Source organism: Lactuca serriola, chromosome 2 (assembly GCF_051521515.1).
Source record: "Lactuca serriola cultivar US96UC23 chromosome 2, Lser_US96UC23_V15, whole genome shotgun sequence".
Lineage (NCBI taxonomy): Eukaryota > Viridiplantae > Streptophyta > Magnoliopsida > Asterales > Asteraceae > Lactuca > Lactuca serriola.
In genome coordinates this window covers 98,019,297-98,041,318 of record NC_136409.1, presented here as the reverse complement: position 1 = coordinate 98,041,318, position 22,022 = coordinate 98,019,297, and the positions used below count along the sequence as shown (strand labels likewise).

Genomic DNA, 22,022 nt, shown 5'->3' with positions numbered 1-22,022 from the left:
AGTTTAGCTTGTGATTTACTCCAGAAGCTATGGATGTTAGATATTTGCTCACTTGAGGTCCTTTGTCCATAAAAATGTAATCTTTTTGAGAGATTTTGGTCCATGCAAGTGTTAAGAGCTATATTAAGCTTCTTTTTTAAGGTTAGGCCCCAGTAAGTCGTCCATCTTCTTATAACCATGAAGAACGTGATAACTGTAAAAGCAAAAGCACAATCGATCAGTCATAAAAAAGATCATAATATTTTTCCGACAAATATGGAATGTGTTTAGCTTCTTCCAATATTTACATCAAATATGATTTGTTTTGCATCTTTTAATTTTTACTTTAAATATGATTCCAATTTACATAATTGGCACCTGGACTATTGTTATTTTGTATGGCGATTTTGTTTCTATGTAATGTTACAAGTTTAAACTCTAAAATTTCGTCATTTATATGTATTTCATTTTTATTTAAATTATCGTTCCCTTTTGGTAAGAAAATAAACTTGAAAAATATATAAAATAATATGTATAACTGCATCGACGTGTAGATGTTCCCACTACATTATATTAGTTATATAATAACAATACTAGGTATGAGACTCATGTATTACATGAATTTATTTAAAAGAAAAAACTAAATATAAAATTCTAAATATTTGATAAGTTTGAATTTATAAGAAAAATATGGAATTATCAAAATTAAAGTGTTTTTTCTCTAAATTTAAAAAAATAATTTAGATAAATAAATAAAGGAAATCAATGAAGCTTTAATTTAGTAATTTTGAAATTAAAAGGAAAGTTTATTAAGAAAATTAATATGCATTTATTATTGGATTTAATTATTATGTGCAATTTAATAAAATAGAAAACCACAAAATCACATGTGGAATAAAAATTAATTCAAAATAACCACAAAATGACATTTGTCAAATTAAATGAGAATGTGACAAGTAGCAAAAAAAGTCTTTATTTATTATAGTAGATTTGAACGATTATTTGAATTCGATTGACTATGTAAATTTAAACGATTCTCATTATACAACAATAAATTGTTGTATAAATCCGACCAAATTTTACTATAATAATTCATATATATATATATATATATATATATATATATATATATATATATATATATATATTAAAGAAGAGCACCAATTTGAATAGTAAAGTGTTGTCCTTTTTGGCAAGATTGGTCATTTATCTGTTGATTTTGGGTTTTGGGTGTTATTTATTGTTTCTTTTAAACTTCATCCCACGTGTCTTGGTTCTGTTATCCTTATCTCAATTCTGGATAAGTGTCTTTTGGTTGTGCTATCCCCTTTCATTTGTTCGAAATTTCAGATGAGCATCAGATTTTCTTCCATGTTCTGTTCTTTTCCTCTTTGCTCCGGATAACATTCATCACCAACGCCATCCGATCCACCGCCTCCACTCTCTCTATACCTTTACTCCTGTTGCTATTCCTTTTCCCACATCGTTCTGTTCACGAACAATCACAGCAATAGAAGCACGACCTCTTTCTTCCATATGTTCGGTAAAGGAGAGGGGGTAACGATGAAGATGACACCGCTGAGGCCGGAATTGAAGGTCCACGTTTTAGCAAGTCCCTTCTCGATGTTGATTTTGTGCCCTAAAGCCCATTCTTGAGACGATTCCTTTTATACCTTCTATTCTTTCGTTCCACCCGTTTCTTTTGTTTTGGTCGGCCAATAGGGAAGACGAACACAAGACAGAAGTAAGGGCAAAGAGAAATCGGGGGTAAACCGCAGTTGGGTTTGATGAAGACCATCGCTCCCGCCGGACTCACTACAAGGTAAGGAATTCAATCTTTTGGTTTTCCTGGTGTCTGGTATTCGTTATTTAGCTTCGTTTGTTGTATGGGGGTTATCACTATCGGCTGATTACCTTATCTATTTTCGATTACAATATGGTCGAAGAAGGGAAAATAGACTGTGCGTGTTTGTTTGAAACAATTCAAGAGGCGGAAGACATAAATCAAACTCATAGGGAGGTCAACACGTTGACAGGTTCAATGTGTTTCCTTATATTTTTATGTGGATGGGATTTGGTGGTGTGGATAACATGGTTTCAGATCTGTGTTTCAAATGATAAAGAACTTTGCTTCTCATGGACCACTTGGGATGGCTAGGGTTTCAAATGAAGATGCGAAACTGCCTCTGCATATTGGCAAGGTAAAAGTTGGAAAACTTTACTATATGTATTTTTTTTTCAGTTCGGTTTAAATACAGTTCATGTGAGACAAGAAAACGAATGACAATAACGCTTTGTTGAGGGTAAAGTAGATCGATGCGTATGTCAGCAGGTTAGTTTTTTTTTTTTTATCTAATTCCTATTTAATTGAATGTGTTTTGCAGCAGCAATCCCTTGCATATATGGGATAAACAAAGTCGGTGGCAAGTAGTAAAGTCTCAGGTATTACTTTGAATTGTTGTCAAAATGGGCATATTAATATTGATTATCCTACTAAAATTTTGTTACAAAGAAAAGGGTATTTTTGACATTTTTCCTATCTTTTCAGACCTGCACTATGAAGTCGTCTATTTGAGAAAGTGTATGTCCTTAAAGATGGATAATTTACGGATTATTTTTATTATATGTGATTATTGGTAATTTACGGGTTATTTTGATTAGAGGCAAATTCTTGGTTATATTTAAATCTATTTAACAGCAGTAACAATGAATTGCAGCCATGATCAGAGGTGGAGTTCCTCCTGTTCCTATCAACAGGTGCATAAAGTTACCTTCTCTCATCATTATACAAAAATTGCCACTTTATTGGTTATTCTTTTATCTGTAGATTCGTATGTTGGATATGGAAAAAGAGTAACAACATAAAGTCACAGCTGTTTTGATATTTCTTTTAACTCTAATTGAAGGTTCTTTATTTTCATAAATTTTCATGAATTTTGTATATTTCAATTTACTAATTCTTGCTCAAAATCATATCTTTTTCAATGTTTTCACACTGATGGTGTGGCAGAACTAATCCCATGTACTAGAGGACAAGTTTTTGTGTAAGCAATGTTGTAAGTCCCTAATTTGCCTATGTATCAATCAGATCCGTTTGATGGTGCGGAATCCCAATCAAACAGATGATGCCAGATCACAATAAGAAGAAAAAGAGAAGAAGAATATTAAGACTCTTGATTGTATTGATGATATGAATGAAATTCCTTACAATAGATTCTCTCACACAATATGCTCTCTCTTCCCCTCTCTCTCTTGGCCGTACAATCTCTAGGGTTTATCAATCTATTCCTCACACCCTAACACCTATATTTATACAAGGGGATATGGGCTAACTGAACTTGGGCCGTAAATGGGTTTACGGCCGTAAGATGTTTACGACCGTAAACTCAACCGTAAACATGACCGTAAACTCCAGAAATATTATAGAAAAATATAATTGCCCAGAAAAGCAAAGTATAAACCATATTTTGACCCAACAATCTCCCCCTTGGTTTATAACTTTGTTTTCTTAATTGACCCAACAAGCTCCCCCTAAAAGGTAGTTGGCTTTTCTTGTTAATCTTCATTGGAAGCTTGGCATCAGCATTAATCTTCAAATTCTTCACAACTTCAAGATGAACTTGATGAATCTTCAATGAATGACTTCATATTGAGCGGTTGGGCTTTTCTTCAGGATTTGGCATTCAACGCACATTGGGTGAGGAGGCTTGATGTACTGATTCTTGAAAGATAGCGCTTTCAGCTTGAGAATCTTCAAAGAGAACATCAGAGAGAACAAATCTTCTAGATCACTTCAGCAGGTTTAAGATAGCAACAGACTGATTGAGGAGGCTTCAATGCAATCCGTCACATATTCTTCAATTTCAGCTTCGCCTTGCTTCTGTGGTTTAAAGATTGAATGTCAAAAGAATAATCTTCATTTCTTGCTCCTTCGAATTGGAATTCTTCGATGCTCACGGATGAAACCTTGGCTCAGAGATCTTCAACACAAACTCCATGAGTCTTACCTATACCTAAAATCAATTTTCAAGAGAAAAAAAAACTAAAAGAAAACTTAGCACACAAATTAAAACAGAAACAAAAATACTTTTGGATTTTTTTTATTTTTCTGAACAAGAAATAAAACAGAAATAACACTATTCTTTTGGATTTTTAATTTTTCTGATTTTTCTTTATGACAAATTTAACAAAAAAAATGATATCTAACTTTAAGAGTGATTCGGGATCAATGTTTTTAGACAACCTTTATCCACTTGTCGATACCTTCTATCTTCACGTCTTTGTCTGGTCGATCGTCGGTATCGTTGTCCACTTAAACACGAAAAATTGTGACTTATTTAGGGCATACTATTTGATACAAGACAAGGTGAACTTAAGTTCCTAGATATTATATCTGATCCTAAGTTCCTCGATACTATATCTTAAGGACCATTCAGCTGACGACGACCAGGGATATTGTTGTCCACCTAAATTGAGCAGCGAGATATATTGACAATCTTTGAGTGTTCAATTTAAATTGTACTGGAACATGTTTCCCGCTTCCTGATATGCCCTAGCCATCAAGAACTTCCAGAGTACTCCTTACACCGGGTGAGCAGACAACCATTCAGAGAGAGGATTGATTCATAATTCTATTACTTATTACTTATTACTTCAGAGGGGTTGAGAAGTAGAAGGTTGCATATGCTGTGTACCAGGTCGGATTAGAAGTCACGCAAAGGAGACAACATATGGATAACAGATAAGAGGTATTTCACATATATAACATGCAGAGAAATAGAGTTGCATATGTTCTATACCAGGTCGGATTGGAAGTCACGCAAAGGAGACAACATATGACTAACAGACGGAAAGAAAGAAAATGATATTCTACAGACCTAATTTATCGGAATTTACCAGTCTCCCCATCCAACCGGAATTAAGGACAGAATCCGCACATCGAGGAAAAGTTAAACCACGGTTCCAAGTACGGGTTCATTTAATGTGACGAATAGATTCCCACATATATCTCCCTGCTCAACCTATCCGAGCATCGTATTGTCAGGCTGAACGTATCTAACTAGGTCAAGATTTGTCAAACCTATAAATTTCCTAAGTTCAACTCTGCCTAGTCAAGTCCATTTTGAATCTTTCGTGCCTACCGACGCATCAAACCAGAGCATAGACCCTTCAACTTTGGGTACATTACGCAGACTCAGGTTGCCTGTTATCACATGATCATATCACTTCCCACAACATCTCCCTCAAGCACACTTCATAACCAACATATATATTTTTTAATTTTTTGATTTTCTAATATTTTTGGATTTTTTTTTTAAAAATTTTCTAATTTTTGTTTTTATTTCTCCCCTAAATTTGTGCATAGGAGAGAAATGAAAGTAAATACGCAAAAATACTCTTCCGAAATGAAAGGAGCGCGAAGCGATTTTGGGGGGTGCCGGGATTCGAACCCGGGTCTCCCCCATAGAAGACCAACGCCTTACTAGTTGATCTACATTGCCACATGCTTCTTTCCTTCCGTTTTTTCATTCAAAACCTCTCATTTTCGCATCTAAATTTCGAATTTTGACACTTTTAACCCCAAAATTCAATTCTTTTTAATTCTAAATTCTTTTTTCATCCAAAATAAAAAAATAATAATAAAAATAATAATAATAATAAATAAATAAATTAAAATTAATAAATAAATTTATATTTTAATTTTTGACTTTATGTTTTAACTTTTGACCTTAAATTTTGACTTTGACTTTCAGGTTTGACCTTTGATTTTAAACTTTGACTTTTTCGTTTAACTTTTAAATTTTCAAATTTAACTTTTCGGTTTGACTTTTCAAGTTTGACTTTTGAGTTTAAATTTTTAAATTTGACTTTTAAGGTTAACTTTTATCATCAAAGGGTTTGACTTTTAAGTTTGATTTTGGCTTTTAGTTGTGTTTTTTAATTGGTTTTTGAGGTCAGCAAGGGATTTGAAGACATGAAAGAGAATCTTTAGGATATGTTAAGACTAAATTTCAGCATTTTCGATTATATCCCTGGAGAAACCCTTGAAGCTCAGCTGCAGTGATTTACCACACTCACTACTGAGATGAATATAGCTGGGATCTTCTTGTCCAAATCTGAGATAAACAAAAAGCTATTGAATTCACTTCCAAAATCATGGGATATGAACGTAGCTATCATCAAGAAGACAAAAGATCTCAATCATCTTAGTCTTGTTGATGTAATTGTAGAACTTGATGCTTTGAAGTGTAGATAAAACAATGAGTTCTGAAAACATTCCGGTCACTGAAGTTACATGTACCCCGGCTTGTGAAGCTACGATTAAATTTCTTCGGGAACAAATCGATTTATTTAAAAGAGAATTTGAGGACCTGAGATATGAAGGATATCAACTCAGGAAAGGACAGAAACCCCTGAAGGCTGAATTTGAAGCAAAAACCAAGGACTTTAGGAAACTGTAGGAAGAGTATAGCAACAAGTGTGAAAATTATGACTATATTAAGAGACAACTTGCTGCTGTAACTGAAGAACTTGACGCTTTAAATATTAAGTGTGGAAAACAGACGTTAGTTTCAAAAATTATTCTGCGTCAAGTAAGACAGTCGAGTCCTTATATGAAACCCAATTAAAATTCAAAGAAAATCAAAACAAGGGTCTAGGGTATGATAGTGTTCCTCCACCTTTCAATCATAACTACACATCCATCCCTATGACATAGGACGAAATTGACAGGGAGGCACATCTTCGATATGGCAAACCAGCTGGATTTGTGTCAGGAGGATTTATTCAGGTTGAAAATACTAATGTTTCTGCTTCATGTGCAGGTAAAGTAGCAGAAGATGAGAACAAGGAGAAAACCATTGAACAAACCAACATCTCCTTGAACTCTGAATCTGTTTCTTCGAACTCAACTGCTTCTGATCAACCTGCCGTTGAGAAATACAGGCCACCAATTCCAACGCAACAGAGTTCTTGTGGCAAGTGTGCATGTGGGAACAACAAGAGACAAGGCAAAGATATGCCACCAGGGGCAGGAAGAAACAACTTCACAGTGAAGAAAAATACATGTTTTCACTGTGGAACACCTGGACACATTGTCAGAAACTGTCCTAATCGTGCATACGTTCCCTACTATGCACAAGGATGGAAAAATTCGTCAAGTGGGAGATACTTCAAAAGAAACCCTTCCAGGTCACGTTCAGACAATGGTGACTGGAACGCGCAGAAGGCCAAGAATCAAACCCACAAGGCCAAGCATCCAACTCCCAAGAACAAGAAGGGAATGTTGGCCAAGAAGCCAAATCCAAGAGATGCTCCCGTAAAGTCAAAATCAAAGTCATCTCAACGACCGACATCAAGATCAAAAGCAAGTACCGAGCCACCCATCAGATTGAAAAAGAAATGGGTTAAACCCAACTACAAATGGGTTCCAAAGGCTCACTCTCCCAAATCAACTAATGAATCTAATATTTCTTCATCTTCTATTTGTGATAAACAGGATATGTCATGGGAGAGCGTACCGTGCAAGGATGACAAAGGTCGACCCAGTTTCAAAATGGAATGGGTTCCAAAGACCAACTGATCCCACTTTGTGTCGGAGCAGCTATGGAGGCATATCATCGGACTTCGGTTTGTTGGTAGTGGCTATTCCAGTCACATGGTAGGGGACATCTCTCAACTGTACAACATTCATAACTTTGTTTGAGAGTATGTGTCCTTTTGCGGGAAAGGAAGAAAGGAAGAGATCACTCATGGGGTTAGTGCTTAATGACATGAAGAATTTTCGGATCTGTTATGAGATTACGCATGCTGTTCTCAGTCCTTCTGGATGCAAATTCAATCGGTGACTTACGGTTTGAGTTTTCTTCTCTATACTCCTGAGTTTTTCTTAAGCTGATTCGCTTTAAAGACTAATTTTTGTTTTAGGATAGTTTAAATTTGCGCATTAACTTTTGTTTCTCTCCTATGCACAAATTTAGGGGGAGAAATAAAAACAAAACAAAAATTAAAAATTTTAAAAAATCCAAAAACATTAGAAAATCAGAAAATAAAAAAAAAACAAAAATGTTGGTTATGAAGTGTGCTTAAGGGAGATGTTTTGGGAAGTGATATTATCAAGTGATAACAGGCAACCTGAGTCTGCGTAACGTACCCGAAGTTGAAGGGTCTATGCTCTGGTTTGATGTGTCGGTAGGCTCGAAAATTTTTAAATGGACATGACTAGGTAGAGCTGAACTTAGGAAATTTATAGACTTGACAAATCATGACCTAGTTAGATCCATTCAGCCTGACAATTTGATGCTTGGATAGGTTGAGCAGGGAGATATATATGGGAATCTACTCGTCACATTAAATGAACCCGTACTTGGAACCATGGTTTAACTTTTCCTCGATGTGCAGATTCTGTCCTTAATTCCGGTTGGATGGGGCGACTGGTAAATTCCGATAAATTAGGTCTGTAGAATATCATTTTCTTTCTTTCCTTCTGTTAGTCATATGTTGTCTCCTTTGCGTGACTTCCAATCCGACCTGGTACACAACATATGCAACTCTATTTCTCTGCATGTTATATATGTGAAATTCCTCTTATCTGTTAGCCATATGCTGTCTCCTTTGCGTGACTTCTAATCTGACCTGGTACACAGCATATGCAACCTTCTACTTCTCAACCCCTCTGAAGTAATAAGTAATAAGTAATAGAATTCTGAATCTATCCTCTCTCTGAATGGTTGTCTGCTCACCCGGTTTAAGGAGTACTCTGGAAGTTCTTGATGGCTGGGGCATATCAGGAAGCGGGAAACATGTTCCAGTATAATTAAAATTGAACACTCAAAGATTGTCAATAGATCTCGCTGCTCAATTTAGGTGGACAACAATATCCCTGGTCGTCGTCAGCTGAATGGTCCTTAAGATATAGTATCGAGGAACTTAGGGTCAGATATGATATCTAGGAACTTAAGTTCACCTTGTCTTGTATCAAATAGTATGTCCTAAATAAGTCACAATTTTTCGTGTTTAAGTGGACAACAATACCGGCGATCGACCAGACAAAGACGTGAAGATAGAAGGTAGCGACAAGTGGATAAAGGCTGTTTAAAAACTTTGATCCCAAATCACTCTTAAAGTTAGATATCATTTTTTTGTTAAATTTGTCATAGTTTCTTCTAATTTAAATATTAAGGGAGAATTAAAAATTAAAAATAACGAAAAAAAAAGAAAATCAGAAAAATTCAAAAATCAAAGAAAAATCAGAAAAATTAAAAATCCAAAAATATTTTTGTTCCTTTTTAATTTGTGTGCTAAGTTTTCTTTTAGTTTTGTTTTGTCTTGAAAAGTGATTTCAGGTATAGATAAGACTCATGGAGTTTGTGTTGAAGATTTCTAAGCCAAAGCCTCGTCCGTGAGCATCGAAGAATTCGCATTCGAAGGAGCAAGAAATGAAGATTATTCTTTCGACATTCAATCCTTCAACCCCAGAAGAAAGGTCAAGCTGACTTGAAGAATATATGATGGATTGCATTGAAGCCTCCTCAATCAGTCTGCTGCTATCTTAAACCTGCTGAAGCGATCCAGAAGATTATTTCTCTCTGATGTTCTCTCTAAAGATTCTCAAGCTGAAAGCGCCATCTTTCAAGAATCAGTACGTCAAGCCTCCTCACCCAATGTGTGTTCAATGCCAAATTCTAAAAAAAACCTCAAGTGCCCAAGATGAAGTCATTCATTGAACATTCATATGTTCATCCTGATGCTGTGAAGAAATCGAAGGTTAAAGCTGAAGCCAAGCTCCCATTGAAGATTGACAAGAAGAGCCAGCTACTTTTTAGGGGGAGCTTGTTGGGTCATTAAGAAAAGAAAGCTATAAACCAAGGGGGGGATTGTTCGGTCAAAATATGGTTTATACTTTGCTTTTCTGGGCAATTGTATTTCTCTGTAATATTTTTGGAGGTTACGGTCATGTTTACGGCTGAGTTTACAGCAGTAAACACCTTAACGTCGTAAACCCATTTACGGCCCATGTTATCCGGCCCATGTTCTCTAAAGTATAAATATAGGTGTTAGGGTGAGGAGTAGAGATTGATGAACCCTAAGGAGTTTATGGCCAGAGAGAATAGAGTTTACGGCCAAAGAGCATTTTGTGTGAATCTTTTGTATCTGGAACTTGATGTCGGCCGTTGAGATGACTTTGATTTTGGCTTCACGGGAGCATCTCTTTGATTTGGCTTCTTGGCCGACATTCGCTTCTTGACTTTGGGATTTTGATTCTTGTCCTTTGGATTTTGATTCCTAGCCTTGGGAGTTGAATTCTTGGCCTTCTTGGAATTCCAGTCGTCAATGTTTGATCGTGATCTCGAGAGGTTTCTGGCAATGTGTCCCGGTGTTACACAGTGAAAACATGTCTTTTTCTTCACTGTGAAGTTGTTTCTTCCTGCCCCTAGTGGCGTATCCTTGCCTTGTCTCTTGTTGTTCCCACATGTACACTTGCAACAAGAATTCTGCTGCATTGGAATTGGTGGCCTGTATTTCTCAACGACAGGTTGATCAGAAGCAGTTGAGTTCGAAGCAACAGATTCTGAGTTCAAGGAGATGTTGGATTGTTCAATGGTTTTTTCCTTGTTCTCATCTTCTGTTACTTTGCCTGCACAAGAAGTAGCAACTTCAATATTAATAACTCCTCCTGACACAAATCCAGCTCGTTTTCCATATTGAAGATGTGTCTCCCTGTCAATTTCTTTCTTTGTCATGGGGATGGATGTGTAGTTACGATTGAAAGGAGGAGGAACCCTATCATACCCTAGACCCTTGCTTTGATTTTCTTTGAATTTTAATTGGGTTTCATATAAGGACTCGACTGTCTGACTTGACGCGGTATAATTTTTAAAACTAACGTTTGTTTTTCCACACTTAATTTTTAAAGCGTCAAGTTCTTCAGTTACAGCAGCAAGTTGTCTCTTAATATAATCATATTTTTCACACTTGTTGCTATACTCTTCCTGAAGTTTCCTAAAGTCCTTGGTTTTTGCTTCTAATTCAGCCTTTAGGGGTTTCTGTCCTTTCCTGAGTTGATATCCTTCATATCTCAGGTCCCGAACTTCTCTTTTAAATAAATCAATTTGTTCCTGAAGAAATTTAATCATATTTTCACATGATTGAGAACATGAAACTTCACATGAATGAGAACATGACTCTTCATTGACCGGTAGGTTTGTGGAACTCATTGTTTTTCGACATTTCAAAGCGTCAAGTTCTTCAATTATATAAGCCAGACTAAGACGATTGAGATCTTTTGTCTTCTTGATGTCAGCCACGTCCATATCCCATAATTTCGGAAGAGAATTTACTTTCATTTACTTTCATTTCAAACCAACTGTAAGTCCCTAATTTGCCTGTGTATCAGTCAGATCCGTTTGATGGTGCAGAATCCCAATCAAACGGATGAGGTCAGATCAAATAGAAGAGAAGGAGAAGAAGAATGATATGAATCTCTGTATGAATTGATTAGAATTGAAGTTCCAGATACAAAAGATTCACACAAAATGCTCTCTGGCCGTAAACTCTCTTCTCTCTGGCCGTAAACTCCTTAGGGTTCATCAATCTCTACTCCTCACCCTAACACCTATATTTATACTTTAGAGAACATGGGCCGGATAACATGAGCCGAAAATGGGTTTACGGCCGTAAGGTGTTTACGGCCGTAAACTCAACCGTAAACATGACCGTAAACTCCAAAAATATTACAGAGAAATACAATTGCCTAGAAAAGCAAAGTATAAACCATATTTTGACCCAACAAATGTTGTTTAAATTTATTGTTTTAATTATTAATAGCATGTTCAGATAATTATATTTTATAACTGGTTATTTTTTATGGGTCATGATTATAGTTACTAACCTAAAATGTGAAGTACTTCACTATTGAGCATCATTATTTTTTTCCTCTTATTGCAGGTCAAAAGTAATGACAAATCATCAGTTTTGCTCATTCAAATTTTCACCACAATTGTTTGTGGTATTGTTATTATAAAAATTGTAATAGTTGCGGTTGCAAAAGGATAGTGAAATTCGAGTAGAGGAGTTGTTTGCAAGGTATAGACAAATTTCAATGGGACTCACATGTAAGGTGGATGTGGGAGTAGGGATGAGCATACGACCCGTTGGACCGGACCGGACTGGGAAAAAACCAGGACCAGACCCAAACTGGACTGAATACTCATATTAATGGGCCGGTTTTCGGGTTTTGTCTTACCATTAATTGGGTTTCGGGTTTGGACCGGACCATACCCGGAATATGAGATTTAACCCGGACCGGACCATTTTAACCTTGATTTGTAAGTTTTTTTTCATAGTTACTAAACGGTTTTATTGTTTTTCCTGAAGCAAATGCCATATCAAACTGGATAAAGTCACAACTGTTGTGAAGTTTATGAAACAAAATTGCTTCTACAAGGTGTTTGATGTTATGCCTGAATGTAATAATTCAGATCAACATGTGTGATGCATGTATGGGGCAGAAGAAATTGTAATTGTTTATCTTAGATCTCCTATCAATCAACAGGAAAGTACAACATGAGGATATTATAGTAATATTTTTTTGTTTATATAACTATTAAGTTGATTAGTTGATTCATTATTTTGCAGTTGAGAGAGCTTTACAGAGGAGTTGATGTACTTGTGGGCACAGCTGGAAGTTTATCGATTCAAGAAATAAGCTTTGAGGGTTGGTTTGCTTTTCTGTTTCCCTTTATTTTCTTTTCATAACAAACACACATATTAATACAGTTAATGGGCCTGTGTTTTTTTATGGTTTTTGATATATATGTGATTTTTTATTTCTTATCCAGTGAAGCGGTTGAAGACATCAAAGGAATGTTCAAAAAGATTGACACTGATGAAAATGACACTGTTACAATTGAAGAATTAAAAATTGTATTGCAAAAGTTGAACTTACAACTTGTAGATTCGGAAATACAGTTGCTTATTGAAGTTGTGACTCTTTAACTTTCTTGAAATGTGATTCATGTTTTTCAGGTATGAGGGCATAGGTCAAAAAAATTTGTATAGTATTTTTAAGAAATTCCTTATTTTTTGAAAACATCAACAAATTTTGATATGTGATTCATGTTTTTCAGGTCGCGGAGGTTTTTCAGGTCGCGGAGGTACTGGTGGGAACAACTTTCGTATGTCACTTGGTTTGCGAGTGGCTGCCACTGTCAATTGCGCCGTCAACACTGGTGCCAAGAACTCTCAAGGGAGCAGGTCGAACTATTTTTTTTTTTTTTCAAAAAAGAAACACTAACTAGCAATGTACTTTGAGTTTTATGTGGTCACTTGAGGGGTAAATTAGTCAAGTCCTGGAAAATAAGACAGTTATGTAAGCAAAAAAAAAGTATTTTTAAAGACGTATTTTCATTGAATCTTTTACATTTCCATGTTATATTATCTTTGTTTTCTGCTACCAAGATTCACATAAATCGTGAACTCAGGGGATATCAAGGCTGTTTTATGTAATCAGGTGATATCAAGGTCGGTTTACTCATTAACTGCTTACAAAGTCTATATAAAGCGGCATACTATATTTTTATACATTGCCATTATAGGTAAAAAATAAACTACATTGCTATTATTGGTAAATAAATGTAAGTATGTTTTGCTATTATGGGTAAAAAAGAAAATACAATATCTTTTTAGAGATAATAGCAATGTAACTCTTAAGTCATAATAGCAATGTACTTACGATTTCTATATATATACAAGCAACATATTTTGCATTCGAAGGAATGAGAGATTCAAAAGAATTTGCTATTGAAGTTTACGATAGTCTTAGCAAATGAGGACATGTACGACTTACAATCAACCGTTTATTTTGCTTCTTTCTTTCAATTATCAAATTCATTTTCTATTTGACATTATAATATAATATTTCAATAAAATATGATATAAACAATCATCTTTATTCATTAATATCTGCATTTCCATTACAGGGCATGTTACAAGATGTAATGCACACGGATGATTACAATATTAAGGTTAGTATTTTACTCCAATCCATTTTAGTGTATTTAATTTTCCGTCTTCCATCCATGATATTATGGTTTTTCTTTTAAGTTTCTTAATATCAATATTAAGGTATTTTTTAATTAAATTGATAAACTCCATGTATTAAGATGATGGATGAACAGGTATAAATTCTTAATACTTATCAATCCTATGTTGCTTGCTTTCATCAGTAATGTTTGTGCTAACATGTATTAAGTACCGTTTCAATTGGTATTGTTCCAAGTATTAGTTCAGATATTCATATGTTTATGTGCTTCACAATTGTATGTATGTTTGGATATATATATATATATATATATATATATATATATATATATATATATTAATACACAAAAAATCAATTTATTTTAATTGCCACGGAGATTGATAAGAAAATTAATATTCAAATAGAAGCCAATCTATTGTTTATATTAGATCTTTATGGAAGCTAAGTCTCATTGCTAATTAAAATATTAGATTCAAAGATAACTTTGAGTGATTCTAGATTTTAATCTACATTTATGGAGATCTGTGTATTGAGATGCACAGAAGAAGAAATAAGAGTACAACATCAGCTTTAGTTTGTATTTATTTTCTCTTTCTATGCGTATGTGTATTTATCAATGAATGTTGTGTATTATGCAGATTCGTGCACTGTGGAGGCACTACCGACTAGTTCCGGAGCAGTCATGGGATTATCTTTTTGGTTGATAGAAATGATAGTGATAGAGTTGTTGATATAAGAGATGAGTTGCATAGGATGTTAGATGAGGAAATTTTTTCATTTTTAAAAAAAAGTTTAGTTATTGTCTTCCTGTTTGTTCGGTTGAATCAATTTAAATGTGTTGAACTGCATTCCATAATCATGTTTGGTTGAACTATAGGAATGACTTAAACTTTTATATAGATTTTTATATATCAATGTAAATACAAATGTTTTCTATCGATAACAATCACCAAGTGGCCAAAATGATCGAAGCTGTCTAAATCCATCCCCGCAACATGGGGTTCCCCATCTAGTTATTATTATACATTAGTAATAATAATAATAAGAGTAAATTATAGTCTTGGCCCCTATGTATCACATGAAATAACACTCTTGGTCTAACTTTTGGTAAAATAACACCAATGTTCCCTATTAAGGGTTTGGATAACACCGGAGGTCCTCCCCTCTAACAACCTAACGAAGGGGTTGTTCAACATTTTAAAAAGACGAAAAACTCTTATATCTTTGCTTCCACCACCACTCGCCCACCACCACCACTCACATTCACCATTAACCCCATCATCTTCAATCACCAACACCACCACCACAATCTCCACTCACCACCATCTCCAACCACGAACACCAAAACACCTGCTGTCTGTGACATCCCCCAAATTTTCAAAACTGATTAAAACTTTTTATTTACGCTTTAATAATTAAGACGTGGAAATTCCCAGTTATATAAAACATATTGAGATAACAAAATTTATTTCATTATATTAAATTCTGAGGATGTCAACGTTCATATCGAAACATACATTACAACATAAATATATAAAAGATCCTGAAATACTATAATAGGCTCATCTCTTATTTCACTCGACATTCTAACTAAGCTTCAGCATCCTTACATCCACTACGTGTGTGGCACATAAAATGAGTGGATCAGGTTTGGGAAACCTTATGAGATGCATGGTGTTTTCAAGCCCATAATAATTTAACGATATTAAATCATAATATCATTCCTACATAGCACTTATCGACAAATAATATAGGTATATAAAACATGACATAAATATTCTTAAGACATTCTACCCAGCCCAACTGATTCTCATGAATCCTAAGTCAACGATTATCTAGAGGAATTACCATATCTGATAAACCGTTTAAGTATCTGGTTGACTAAACTGCTAGGGGAGTCCATGGCTAATGCAAGTCATATAAAGGCAACCAATGTTCAGAGCTATTTATAAATATTTTATATACATCTGTAACATCCTATTTCTCGTCAGTAATTAAATTAATGATTTTATAAATTAATAATAATAATCATGAAATTAGGGATAAATGTTTTAAAAGAATTATACCGGTGAATAAAGCGGATAAAAGGCATTCCATAAATTTTAAATGATTAAATAATAAATTAAGTAAACAAACAAGTAAAAAAAATGAAACCAAAATAACTCCCAAAAACAATAATAATAGATGTTTTTAATTTTAGGACAGAAAGCGTAAGTTTAAAACTTGCATGTGTTAAGAAATTTGTTTTGGGGGGTAAAAAGTGCTATTATGGGAAAGTTGTTGGATTAGTGTCTAAGTCCATAACTATAATTGGTATGTACTTGACCCGATTTGGCATGGTCCATTTGGGTTGCATGGCATCGGAACAATTGGAAGGACAAAATGAGAAAAATGATACTAGTGATTTATATTAATATATTATAAGTTCTAATATATTAATATGAAGTCGTATTATTTAATTAGTATTGATCAAAAATTAATTTAGAATTAATTTAGTGATCAAAAGGAACTAATTAAATATGGACTCTTATATATATGGCGGGCCAAGTTCATTTAGGTTGGGCTAAGCTTGCATGGATAGTCCATTGAGTTTTTAACCCATGGATCCTACGGAAATGAAAGGTCATGGGTATTAGGGTTTACATGAATGTAACCATAATCCTCCACACTATATAAAGAGGTCTCTAGTACATGAAATGGGCACTAGTGTGTGTACACAAGAGGGCAAAACCGATTTAGTGCAAGTATCCTTATTCTCAAGTTATTCCAATGGTTCTTGATGTTGTGTGAACCATTAGAGGTGCAACACTTGGGGCACTAGGCTCTTAAAGGCTCAAGACTTCAAGCTCCATCAAAAGGTATGTCATTTTACTAGATTCTTGTATTGTATATACTTCTTATTATGCTAGTTAGGATGAAACCTTGGAATATTGAATATTTGCATGTATAATAGAGAAAACATAGATCCAAGGTTTATATGGTTTCATGTACACCATAGGAGTGTTAGAATGCTCAAATACCTTAGTGGTATCAGAGCATAGGCTTGTTTTCAATTATACTTGCTGATAAAGGCTGAAAATCGAAGTTTATATGTTGTCTGGTCAGCTGACTCGTCCAGTCCAATATGGGATTCGGCGAGTCCATGTGCAAGTTCATCCAACTCGTCGAGTTGGTTCATGCACTCGACGAGTTGGACCCCCTGACAACATATCTTCAATTTTTAAGGCTGGAATTGGTCTAGAATTATTACCTTAAACTGTTGTGGACTTATAAAACTTGTTTTTGATGTAGTAATGATTATGGTAAACCAATTTCAAGGTTATTATCAAACTTTCAAGTTTATGTGTGTTTATGTAATTCTTGACATTGTTGATATGATTGTTCATACACTTATAAATTATGGTAGATCATAGGAATTATTTGCAAATTGTTGTTAGTTAATTCTTGATCTAAATGTGTTTTAATGGAGTCCATAATTTTTCCTCAAGTTATGGATTACCAAAAGTCATTTCTTTTAAAGATCCATTAAAAAGCCATATGTTACATAATTGAAGAGTCTTTTCTCATAAATAGTTTTATAGACTCCATAACTTGTCCTCAAGTTATGGATGTTCAAGAGTCTCTTCATTAAAAGTTTTAAAAAACCTTAAATAAACCCATAAGTTATGAAAAATGAAAAAGTTTTTGAATTGTTCAAAACTTGCCCTCAAGTTTTGGAATTTGTAAAGTTTCCCCTCATGAATACTTTAATTCCAAGTTAAACCCTTAGAATTTTAAAAGTTAAAATTCAACCCTTATACTATTATAATATTAATAGTTAATAGTTATATATATGTATAAGAAAAAAGTCAGTCTTACCGTTAGTAGGCTTCATTCACGAAGTTGGTTTATAAGGGGGGTATAAGGTTACTGCCTATAAAATGGCAGTTTAATTGGTGTCCACTCCACCACCGCTTCCTTGACTGGTGGAGGGTCGTTAGCAGAACGGGTTTGATAGGACTCTAATTCTCCCTTCATTATAAGTATAATGATAAATACAAAGTAACTAAACCCTTTATAAATTCCTAATCTTAGTTACTTTAGGAAAATGTGAATTTGGTGCTAACCCATGAAATTACACTTTTCACTTTGCTTAAGTCGTTAGTGGAGCGTGCGTGGTTAACCGACACACTAACTTGGATTTAACAAGGTTTACAAAGGGTGGCTTAAGGTTTATCATAGAATCGGTGGAGTGCGTGTGGTTAACCGGCACATCGATTAGGTGATAAAAATTAAGAGTACCAAATGTATTTGCATTGTTATTCACACCTTGTTTGTTATCCTCGGCATCCCAGTCACAAACTTGAGAGGGAACAATCGAGATTGAAACATGCCATTGAAAAGTTTCATGAATCTCAAAAGACCTAGGAGTTTCAAATCCAATCAAAACCTAATATTTATTTCATTTTTCATGGTGGAAATTGGTGAATCGTCATTCGCCTACCTTCAAATATTTTATAGCTTGGATTACGACATCCTTATCCAATCTATAAAATATTGTGTTGGGTCCTAGCCTTAATATTTCATATTGGGTGTTCTATATTAAGGAATTAAATCAACCAACTTGAATTTCTCCCATTGTAGATGCCTAGTTCAGACAACTATGATCTTCCCAAATCTCATGGAAATCGTACTTCTCTACCTCCACCCCCTCTAATTATTCTTCCCGACCCACAAGCTTGAAGACTTGAAAAGTTCAAGATCTCTCAAGCCCTGCTTGCAATGAAACATAAAGATGGAAGACCTGTATGCACTCATGTCTTAGGAATGAAGTCACACATTGAAAGGTTGAGAACGTTGGGTGTCGTGGTCCCAAGGAAGTTGGCTATTGATTGAGTTCTTCAGTCACTTCCTGAGTCGTATAGTGAGTTCATTAAGAACTACTATGTGACAGATCACGACACGGCCCTAATGGATCTATCATATTTGCTTGTTGATGCTTAATCATAAATGATTTGGCACAATGTTCAAGCAAATATGGGTGGAAGTTCTATTTCTCAAACTTCCATGGGCATTGAAAATGGTAACATTGGAAGTCCAGAAAAGATTTCTCTTCCCAATGGAAAGGGATCGGCCTTGGTCAACCCGGTTGACCAAAAGGTAAAGGGAAAAGCTAAGTCTGTGATAGTCCCGTGTACCATTCCCAAAGTGTCTATATGTTTTCATTGTCAAGAGAAGGGGCATTGGTTGCGAAGCTGTCCTAGCTACCTGGAAGATCTGAGAGAAGGAAGGATCAAAAAGTTTGACTCTGCTTCAGGTAAGTCCACTATCTAACTCTGTTAAGTTCCTAATTGATGATTCTTAATACAAAATGTGACTCGGTTACATTTTGATGTTTGGCAGGATCAAGCAAAAGGAAGGAAACTTAAAGGAAAAGTATGTTGAATCTGATCGCGAAGATGGATTTCAATCGCATGGTTCGAAGATCAGATTCTCGAGCTACTACTTAGGAGTTATGATAGATTGCTAGGAAATATACAATAGCATATTTTTCATTTAAAATTACATTGTAAGGAAAAAGTTTTTTCCGTATTTTAATAAATAAATAAAATTTTGTTTTTTTTATATCTCCTTACAATGGCATTTATGGAAAATTGATGTTTGTATGTTTCTAGCAATAATGGAAATATGAATTTGATTCTTTCATTTGTGGTAGTGTCTAAATTTACCAAATAAGGAAAGATTCTCATCACCCAAGTTTTCAATTGGACCGAAACTTGGAATCATGCAAGTTGTATGATGAATGAGAATTTTCATCTTTGGAAAACTAAGACTAACTCGTTGTTCACATGTATATGTGAGCAAGTGAAGGACTACGGGATTGAGTACATATTCTTGTGCACTGGTCAAGTCCACCACAAAAGATCGATAAGACTATTCGTCATGATTTACTAAAGCTTAGTAAATATGGTTATACTTACAAGTTTAAGTATAATTCTGAAGCATTGGAAAAGTTTCGATGTATGACAGAACGAAGGAGAAGAATCAAATTTGGCAGAAAGATAAAAGTTTCTCAAATCTGAAAAGATGGGAGAGTACTTGTGACAACCGTCAAAATTCGAGTCGGTTCTAGATTTAACTAAACTTAGTTGCACATATAGGCACGACACATACTAGACTTAGTAACTAGAAGCTAAGCTATAACCTACTAGAAACTCGAAAACAAGTAGAATCGAAGGATGGTGTACTTAGATTTCACATGGTTATGTGAATTTTACAACTACTTAACTGTAGAGACTATCCATATTCGGATCACTCTTTGGCTCGAAAACCTTTTCATGAATCATATACACACATCATGCACTTGTCCTAGAAGTAGAAATTAGGTCAAAGTCTCATAGAAACTTAAGTCAAAGTTGAAGACTAGGACTAGTATACTTGATTCCTCAATTTCGCTTGAATCTCGGAATCATTACATAGAATGCTAATAAACTGGTAAAAATAAATTAGAAACATTATTTCTAATTTGAATAAGGGTTATGAAACACAAAAATAATTTTAAGTCTCAAAGATTCTATTGATTTTGACATCCAAAGATTTACAAATCTCAAAAACCCTAAATACCCTGAAAACCTAAATTTATAAACTTTAACCTTAAAATTTCTATAAAAATAATTATGAAACTTATAATATGATCTTATAGTAATTAAAATTATGAAAATGCATTTAAGGAAAATAAAATTTAAGTCATTAACTCTCAAGACCGTCCACCCTCTTCCCAAGACACCTTTCCTCTTCCCAAAACACATAATCACTTCTTTCTCTCTCACACTCCACTTTCTCTCTCATTTTCTCTCAGTTCTCTCTACCTTTACCACTCCATTTTGTCTCTTCCTCTCACTATACCCACGAAATTTATCCAAAAAATAAGTCCAAGAACACTCAAGATACTCAAATCTTCATTATCTAGTGGTGTTCATTAATGTAGAACACGATTTCCTTTCATTTTCCTTCATGTTTCATGGATTTCCTTGCATTTCCTTGTTCTTCTACACCATTCTCTTAGAAAATTTGTGTGAATGTTCATTCACTTCACTTTTGATGATGATGGTGGTAGATTTTCACCAAAAACATCTTGCATGTTACAAAATGGTGAAGATCCATGACCTAAACCTAAGTGAAAACCATGGAAATGAACTTTTCTACACGTTTTGGTGGAAAATCACCACACGCATCCAAAGTTTTCTTTCAAAAATGAATTTTGAACATTTCAAACTCATGAATGATCTTCAAACAATCATGCATGTAACCATCTTCAAGCTTAGAAGCTAGATCATCAAAGTATGTTGTTAAAAGCTTTCAAATATGTTCATGAAGAATTTATTTCCAAATAAATATCTAAAACTCCTTTTCTGACCAAATCCGATTTTTCCTAGATTCCCATCAACAAAATAAGATGATCTGTAAATTTCCAGAAAATAATTCATTTATCTCGAATTATTATAATTAATGCAAGAAAATAGGGCAATAAATCATATAAAATAATTTATGAGGTTTATAAATCCTAGGTAAATTCGTGGATGGCGCCTATGCTAAATAATGACTTCTCATTAAGTTTCATATATTTTTGTTACTTTTTAGTGTGGTTTTGAATTTTTCATAATGCATTCCTATTTTTCTCCGATTTTTGTATTTATAATGGACTAAAAACAGGAAAAATAGTTATACTCATCCAAAATTTATGAAAATTTACCAGAAGACCTTAACATATATTAGAACTCTAAATAAAATTTTTGATGATATTTCTATTTAGTATACTATTTTTCTCCTATTTTCTAAGATTAAATACACTTTAATCAACAAAATCGGATTCTAGTAGATAAAAACCACCTTTGGGATTTCCCAGATCATTTACACTGTAAATGAACTTTACAAAAATTTTGGTAATTTACTCTAACTATTTAATAATTATTCTTCAATTAATGATTATTTAAGAGGATTAAACAAAGAAAAATGGCAACAC

General features: G+C 34.3%; 1 long non-coding RNA gene across 2 annotated transcripts; it reads left to right on the top strand.

Moving 5' to 3' along the window:
• The first annotated feature begins 1,291 nt into the window (after positions 1-1,291).
• Positions 1,292-3,023, top strand: LOC145090368 (uncharacterized). 2 transcript variants are annotated; one of them, XR_013701521.1, is made up of 4 exons: positions 1,292-1,801; positions 1,926-2,180; positions 2,364-2,421; positions 2,528-3,023. It is a non-coding gene; the product is annotated as an uncharacterized LOC145090368 (long non-coding RNA). The 2 variants fall into 2 exon arrangements; XR_013701520.1 differs by having other exon boundaries at positions 2,364-3,023.
• The last annotated feature ends 18,999 nt before the right edge of the window (positions 3,024-22,022 follow it).